A 9,724-nucleotide genomic window follows, 5' to 3' on the forward strand; every position below is an offset into this window, starting at 1 on the left:
TAATCAGCTCATTAGAACAGAACATATGAATAATGAGGAACGAGAATCAATATTAGCCATTTGTAAACAATTTTCGGGAGTATTTCATTTAAAAGGAGATAAATTAACTTTTACTGACGCATCAGAACACGAAATTAACTTAAAACCGAATCAAAATTCGATTTACTGCAGGCCATACCGCCTTGTTTAAGCTCAACAAGCTGAAATAGATTCTCAAATTAAACAAATGGAACAAGATGACATAATTGAACCATCAAAGTCACCTTGGAACGCACCGTTACTTTTAGTTAAAAAGAAATTAGATACTAGCAATATACCTAAGTTTAGAATTGTAGTAGATTTTCGTAAATTAAATGAAGCAACCATGGATGAATTCCACCCTTTACCTAATATAACTGAAATCTTAGACCAATTAGGAGAATGTCAGCTGTTCACTGTTTTAGATTTAGCCTCTGAGTTTTATCAAATACATACATTTTAGCAAAAGCATCTAGGGAGCTTACAGCTTTCTCAACCTTACAGGGTCATTGGCATTCTCAACCTTACAGGGTCATTGGCATTTCAAACGATTAGTTATGGGTTTAAAAACATCCCCTGCTACATGTCAAAGGCTAATGAATACAGTTTTAAGTGGTTTGATAGGTTTAAAGTGTTTAGTATACCTTGATGACATAATAATTTTTGCGAAATCTCTAAGTCAACATAACAATAAGTTAATAGAAGTTTTTCAACGGTTACAAGACAATAATCTTAAAATACAACCAGACAAATGTGAATTTTTAAAGAGGGAATGTAATTATCTGGGTCATGTCATATCAAAAGACGGCATAAGATCGTGTGACAATAAAATACAATCAGTCTTAAATTTTCCAACCCCTAAGACAGTAAAGCACATTAAGTCATATCTAGGCTTAACGGGGTACTATATAAAATTTATTAACGGGTATAGCGGGATTGCAAAACCTTTGACAAATTTGTTAAAAAAGATGTAAAATTTAATTGGAGTGATGAGTGTCAAAACTCATTTGATAAGCTAAAATCTATTCTTTGTAAAGAACCGATTCTACAATTTCTAGATTTCACTAAACCTTTCATATTAACAAGCGATGCTTCGCAGAAAGCTCTAGCAGCTATTCTTTCACAAGGTGAAGTAGGAAAAGACTTACCAATTGCTTATGCAAGTCGAACTTTAAACAAAGCGAAAATAATTATAGTACAACAGAACTCGAATGTCTCGCCATTGTTTATGGTGTAACACAATTTAGACCTTATCTATACGGTAGGAAGTTTATTATTTATTCTGACCATCGCCCGCTTGTTTGGTTATTTAATCTAAAGAATCCATTATCAAAACTTGCTCGCTGGCGTATACAACTTGAAGAATATTCATATGAAATTCGTTATAAGCCAGGTGTCCAAAATTCGAACGTAAATGCTTTAAGCAGAATGTATACAATAGTAAGGGAAAAAATTATGATACTTTTCTTGAAAAAATGAAAACGGTTATAATAACTAATAACAATGTAAAAGAAACAGTAGGGACTCTAATAGATTCACCTATTGATTATCATATGGTATCAGAAATTGCAAAACAATATAATTTTAAAACTGGTTTAAACTATGAGTTAAAGCAAAAATTCGCACAAAATCAAATATTACCACCTAGTAAGATTATTGGTGATATCAATTACTTTAAACTCGATAATAGATTTATTTTGTTCATAGTTACAAAAAACAGAGATAGACAATTATCAACTTTCGAGAATATTTATATTGCATTAACTAATTTAAAACAATTTTGTGAAGAAAATAATTTAACTAAACTAGTAATGAATAAATTAGGTCAACATGATAACCTAGAATGGGATCATATAAGGTCAATGATTAGATTTATATTTCGCGGTACAAAGATTGAAATATTAATCTGTACTGACTCAGAATATTCGGATGATGAGAAATTAATTTTAATTAATCAATTTCATGACTCTTTAATCGGGGGCTACCAGGGTGTTTCTAGGACGACACGTCGACTTAAAATACAGTTTTCTTGGATAGGTTTAAAACAAGACGTACGTAATTTTATAAAAACTTGTACTCTTTGTCAAAAGAATAAAATTTCCAATAAACACGGTCGATCTCCAATGGTAGTAACTTCTACAAGTTCACGCCCATTTGAGAAAGTAATTTTAGATATTGTGGGACCACTACCTAAAAGTTTATCGGGAAATTGTTTTGTTTTAACGCTACAATGTGATCTTTCGAAATTTTCTTTGGGAATTCCATTGCCTAATCACACAGCTCAGGCAGTAGCAGAAGCTTTTACGGTACATTTGGTTTGTATTCATGGAATTCCTGATACCATCTTGACAGATCAAGGTACGGATTTCATGAGTAAAACATTCACAGAGATGTGCAAATTATTAAAAATTAATAAGATAAACTCCAGCTCGTTCCGTCCACAAACACAGGGTGCTCTTGAGAGATCGCACCGTACTTTAGGGGAGTATCTTAGGAGCTAAATAGAACAATTGTCCCAATTTTAGATTTTATTCAAGATATAATAGATACTAGAGATATTAATAGAATTTGTAAGGCATTTGCAAGAACTATTGATAACTTAATAGTACAGGGCATGTTTTTGGGAGATATATTAAATGAGCTTAATAATAATAATTAATATTAAATACTAATAATAATTAATTTTTATATTGGTATTGGGGTTAGTTTTTATTTATTTAAATTTTAAAGTAAGGGATTAATAATTTTTTTTTGAATATTCATTTAATTTAATATTTAAACAGTTCGCCATGGAATATCAACTCTTTGCACGATTCCATAAGGTCGATTCGGCAGCGAAGATCGTCCATAGTCCTACAGAATATAGATTAAGTTACCTTTTCTACAATCTATGCCAGGTGATTTATCGTGATAGAATTAACCAACAAAGAAGGTCATAAATCTTTAATATGGTGCCTATGTAAGGCAAATGACATAGGTAGCACTTGGTTTAACAAAACTGATTTATTACAATTCGAAAATCATTTAGTGTCAGCGGCTCAGTTTTTATTGAATTGCGAAGATCGTAATAAAGTACCCTTAGCACTATTGTCTTTAGCACCAGGGATAAGCAATCCACACGCGTTGTTGCTTTTCCCTCAGGTGCCTATTAAATATCAGCCGCTAGGCGTGTCACCAAGATCTCCTTCTATATTAACAGAACTAGATATAATAGCATCAAGGCCTATTGGCGTAGTAAAAAGAATACCTAGAATATAATAATATTTAGATAACTTAGTCTAAACAAAAAAAAAAACCAGTACAGTGGGGTCGGGGCATAGTGGGGACGGAGCATAGTTGGGACGGGGCATAGTGGTGACGGGGAGGGCACAGGTTTACAGGAATTTTTAAATCTGAAAGTGATAAAATCACTTTCGAAAAAACGCTTCGATGCAAATCGGTAGTTAGTATTTTCAAGCCAGTACAGTCCAAACCAAGCACAGTATAAACCAGCAAAGTTAGAAAGTCTTAAATGAAGGTTCTGTATACAAATGAGCATCAAAGCGTTTATTTAAAAGTGATTTTAACCGAGAGGACTAGTACAGTAGAGTATTGGCATAATGTAATCAAAGCAATGAGGAAACGGAGAGGTCACAGGTCTACAAGAATTATTATAAATAAAAGTGATAAAATTGAATAAAATCGCTTTCAAATAAACGCTTTGATGCTCATTTGTAAATACAGAACCTTCATTTAAAACTTTCTAACTTTGCTGGTTTATACTGTGCTTGGTTTGGACTGTACTGGCTTGAAAATACTAACTACCGATTTGCATCGAAGCGTTTTTTCGAAAGTGATTTTATCACTTACAGATTTAATAATTCCTGTAAACCTGTGACCTCCCCGTCCCCAATATGCCTCGACCCAACTATGTTCCGTCCCCACTATGCACCGACCCCACTGTACTGGTTTTTTTTTTTTTTGCAAAAACTTAGTGGACCAAATAACACATATACAATGTCTTGTTATATTTTGTTGGAATGGTCGACGATTCATGTTCCAATCGTTTGTACTCCATAGTTTAAATTATAATCGCTTATTCTCAATAAAATTAATATTTATGTATTATATACTTCCATTAAAGCAATCTCACACAAACTATTTATACTTCACAGATTATATTATTTCAAAGCTATATTATACTTCTATTTTACTAGATCGACAATGTACAAAATAAAATGCAACTAAAAAAACCTTTTCATAGATCCTTAAAATGTAAAGGGTGGGATAGTGAAACGGGTTTTACCATTTAAATACATTAGAAAATCGCCGTTTTACTGCCTCATCCTGTATAATAATTTCTTGTTATTTTCTAAAGTAAAATCGATTTTCTTACATTTAAATTAAAATAAATCGTATACTGGTACTGTGATGGAGAAAACAATAAATTTTACCTACATTTATTACTTATTAGTTAAATATTACTAACGTGTATAGCCACTAGCAGTCGGCTGTTGCCTGTTATTTAACAATAACCTTTTATGGAGATTTTAAAAATTGTGTTTTTTTAATAATAGCATAGGAGCAGTATCATGATGTTAAATGTTCACGAGATTTGATCTAGTCATAAAATAAAGTATTATCATTTATGACTTAATTATTATTAAAATTTATCTTAATAGTAATAGTACATAGTAATAAAATAATGAAATATTTATTACAAAATTAGAGCTACAAGTTGATAAACTAAAAAAATAAAATTAGCACGAAGCAGATTATCTAATATTAGACAATTTAAACAATTAAGCGTGAATCTCTTTAAATGAATAACAGTATAACAATATACAAAACGTTAGTTTTCCTTTAAAAAAATTGTGTAATAAAAAAAACATTTTGAGGCGGTATACTGCATAAAAACCAACACTTAATCTGAATCCAAAAAACAACAGTCCTCTTCATTATTTGCAGGTAGTTGGACATTATATACTCATAGTTACACTTCGGTAAGGTTATATAACGCAGGCTATAAAATAACGAGATAACGACAGTGGTTTTGTCGTATCAGAATCATTAAGTGTCTTAATAAGTACACGGATAGGTTTTTTTCCCAATAAATCGAGTTTCTACTATATTCAGTTACACGATTTAGTCGCCTGAGATATCATGTAATAAACACAATATTATGATACCGATCATTGGGTCCTAAACTAATCTAACACGGATAGACGTTACCAACTGATAAATTTTAGTGTCTGTTCGTTTCTCACATCTGGTACACCGGGTTTTTAGTTTAAAAAAAAAAAATTGAATTTGTGTAAACTTTAAGTCAAAAGTGGTACTTGAGCACAAAACCTAATAGTATCATTCTGCATAGATATAAATAAAATTGTTTTAATGATTTGATCAATTTTTTTTAAAGATTTTAGGTGTTTTTGTTAAAATATACGAAATCTGCGAAAACACAGTTTCCCGGCAATTAAAAAAAAACTGTAGTGCCGAATTTTTTCCCCGTTTAATATGTTATGGGTACATATGAGTTCCAACTACTGGCAAATTTTCAACCCAAAAGTTTCAAAATTACCGCTAAAAACCCCGAAAAACCAAAAAAAATTTACCCCCCCTAGGGGGGTGGGAAATGGGTATAGTTTAAGTTTGACACAACTGACGTGTGCGGGCATACCAAATAATTATTTCTTATACATTTCAACTCGATCCGACTCTTTTTCTCGAAATTATAGCCAGTAAAAGTTCTAACTTAAAAACTCGTACGGTTTTTTTTTTGTTTTTTCAACTTTCGTCTGTGAAGAATTAAACTTTTTCAACTTTTACCCCCCCCCCCCCCAATGTACCAACTAGATGAAATTTGCGATTTATAGAGTTGCTACTCGAAGGAATTGGTCCAGTATTAAAAAAGTTACAGTGTATACAGATAAAAAAAAAACACACATCAGAGTAAAAAATTCCAGATTCTCGCTTTGCATCGAAGCTAAAAATTATAAGATATAATAAAAAAACAAAAAATTTTTATTTTACATACTAGATTAACTTATTTTATTAACTAGAATTAGGTAAATTTTTACTTTTAATTATCATATTTTTTGCACTATATGTACGCACTAATTCATATTTATTATTAAAAACTGTATTATACTAACTTCTTAATTAATCAATAATATTTAGATAACTCAAATCAATGTATTACACTGAAGAATTCGTAATGAAAGTTGAGGATTTCATAATGTCAGGAATTTGCAATAGACCTTCTTTTCCTACATCACCTGATGTCACGAAAAGAGATGATATTTATTTTAATAATTTTATACAGTTAACCCATCAGGATAACTATATATCAGCTGCTACTCATAAATATAACTTAAGAAATAACATTACTAAAACTTACAAAACTTTATCAATGTAAGTAGAAGATGCTAATGAAATGTTACATCAAACAGGTAGTGAACTATTTAGCACAGAGGAATTAAGTGAAATAGAAATAAGCTTGAGGTTAGCCACCCGACAATTAGCAGGGTGTATTAACACAAAAGATGAATGTATGAGTTTAGTTGTATTAGCTATGAATACAGATATACCTGTCCATTTATTGTATTATCCAAAATACCCTATAAGAGTATTCGGTTTATATGAATATTAATACTTATTAGTTATCAAACTCAATATATCTATATCAAACTAACTTTAATATATATACCTATTGTTTATTTACAACACTTATACTAACACGTATTAATTAATTATTTTTTTTTGTATAACTTTAATTATCTTTTGCAATATGTAACTTACAAACATTATATTATGTACATTTAAATGTCTTACAATGTTTCAAAAAAATATGAATTATGTCATGATTTTAAATTGTCATATTATAACTATGTTTTTTATTTGTTATGTATTCTTTTGTTATACTAAATAACCATATTTTATTGTAAGCACAATTACGTTATGTAATAATTGCACAAAAATATTAATGAACTTTATTATTCAATTTACTATATATTGTTACAATTGTAAAATTAGATGACTGTTACATATTTGTCATTCTTTGTATTCACATATCATTGTTTATTTATGAAATTTTTAATTATTTTTGCTATCTATGTAATGATTAACTAACATGTATTTTTTCAAATTTTTAGCAATATTTGTAAAATTCTCTGGTCTAGTTCGAAGTTAGTCTTTGAAAGCCTAACTATCGTTTTTTGGGGGGAGGTGTTATGAACCTAACCTTCAGTTAACCACTACACACCATTTACACGGAACACACAACTCCACTAAGCATAATATTACTCATATTATAATAGCACTCTGAGTCATGCATTGGCATACTTTTACGAAAGATGACTAATGGTCATTACAGAGCGCACCTGCATGATTATCTGGCGTAGTGATTAAATTATATTGCAAATATATATATATCAAACTACTTAGAGTCCGTTCCGCTCAGATAAGCTATTTGGGAAAAACATGTTATTGCCATTTTATAATATTATATTGCCAAAATAATACCAATTAAAATAATCATACGATGTGCGTCCGCTGTAGCGTCCGCCCATCAAGTCAACACAACAACACATTACACAGATTAGCATAACCATATAAATAGGAGTAGGATCTAAGGCTATTCCAGACGAATTATTACACTCAAGCAAAATACATCTATGTAGCAGTTTGTCTACTCATATTTTAATGTACAATAAATTTAAACTTATAATTTTAAAAAGTCTTAAATTATTTACAAATCCATCTTCCTGAATTGGTTTCAACTTGAACAACTCGATACTTTTTGATAATTATATCACCAAGCATCACACTTCTTTTTCCCAACAAAAAAAGAATGAAGACATCGCATCAAGGTCCAGATGAACATTAAGGAATGGCGGAACCGTTACCTGATGATTACGTATCTTTAGATGAAATAGATAAAAAAAAAAGGATTTTATAGAGTCTCTTAGGTTAAATGAATTCGAACGCTTATCCTTAGAAACAAATACCAGGGACCAAGCAAATACACAAATTTGGCACACTAAAAGACGAAATCGTTTGACAGCTTCCAATTTTGGGCGTGTTTCCAAAAGAAGATCGACTACATCGTGTAAATCGATAGTATATGATCTTCTTTACCGGACGTTTTCTTCGGCAGCGACAGAATACGGCAACGCAATGGAGACAAAAGCAATTTTAATTTTACAACAAAAATTAAAGTTAGTTGTTAATCCATGTGGTCTCCTTGTTGATGAACATTTACCCTTTTTAGCAGCCTCTCCAGGTAACAATATATCATATTTTATTAATTTTAATTGGACATTATAGCAGGTTAGTACTTATTAATTGGAATTTTCATTTTTAGACAGATTAGTAGAAAATGATTATGTCGTGGAAGTGAAATGTCCATTTTCAGCAAATGCTGAATGGGTAGGACTCAATTAGAATGGTAAGTTATAAAAAAAAATATAAACAATAAAATTATGACTAAGTTTTGTATTTATTAATTATAAGGTTCTACAAAGAGTGTTTACTCCCAGAAATTATTAATCCACAATACGGGAAAAGGCTGCAAACAAACGATATAAAAGATCCAAAACTCATATAATGTTTACCTATAATGTTTCCTATATCCGCCAAGCTTAGATATAGGAATTTATTAAGCATGACTCTTCACGGTATAAATATTGAAAATTCGAAGTTCCTAGCTTTTAAACTACAGATGGTAATTGGAATTCCAGAGTAAAACACAAACACGTGTTTATTAAACTTGTAGCTCGCTTTTCAAAATTCTCAAGCCCTCGTAGATACTGAGTTAAAATGGGGACCACTGAGATAACTATACTCTACACTTTTGCTGTTTTTAAAGGTAGTCGTACAAATTTACAATTTATGTTATTTTTGACAACACCCTCACTATTATTAAAGTTGTTTATTTTCTAGGTATTTTCCAAGGGTGTTTTCTAAAATGTGGTGGATATTGGTATTATATCAAGAATATCCAGCACAAACCTAACCTCACGGATTATTGTAAAACTACTAACAATCATAATATGGAGAAGTACCAAATTTCCAGTATCCTTTAAAACAAACTTTGGGCTAAAATTTAAATAAAAAAATTGTGTGAGTTAATCCTTAAAGAATACCGGGTGATTGGTTAATTATGGACCACTCAATATCTTAGAAGATATTAGACTCTTTTAATTATTTTTTTTTGTACTATTATAGATATTAGGGACAAATTTAATGTATTTTTCAAAATTTTAACACCATCCCTTATGCGTTAAAACCATATCAACTTTAGATTTTTAAATGGTAACCCCCAATTTTTTTTTGATGGTCCTGTTTATTTTTTTAAAATTTAATTTTAGGCGTAAAAACTAGCTAATCAGACAAGTACTTTTAAAATTATAGCTTAGTAATACAATATTATAATATTAGCTTATATGAGATGCTTTTATAAGTTTTACAACTAAAGAAAAAAAACCGTTTATCGCCGGATTTCACGTTTCACAAAATAAGATTGATTAACGATACGGTTGTAGATTAAAGTTAATAGTTGACGGTCGTCGGTCACAATGAAAACGAACTAATAATAAATCTATAATAATATTATATGGGTAATGTCTTCTTATCTGTTTTTTCTGTAGTTTTCCTAGCGGTGCGGTGACCTGTACGTATTGAATATTAGGCATTAGCTGCTGTTATGTATGAACAAACAATATTA

General features: G+C 30.4%; 1 pseudogene; it reads left to right on the top strand.

Annotated features, from left to right (window-relative positions):
* Window positions 1-7,849: 7,849 nt before the first annotated feature.
* LOC126845424 (uncharacterized) lies at window positions 7,850-8,605 on the top strand (annotated as a pseudogene).
* The last annotated feature ends 1,119 nt before the right edge of the window (window positions 8,606-9,724 follow it).

The sequence above is a fragment of the Adelges cooleyi genome, unplaced genomic scaffold, assembly GCF_023614345.1.
Source record: "Adelges cooleyi isolate 19-005CV unplaced genomic scaffold, UGA_ACOO_1.1 ACOO_flye_CR_arks_rails_tigmint_CR_PRNA_784, whole genome shotgun sequence".
Taxonomy (NCBI): domain Eukaryota; kingdom Metazoa; phylum Arthropoda; class Insecta; order Hemiptera; family Adelgidae; genus Adelges; species Adelges cooleyi.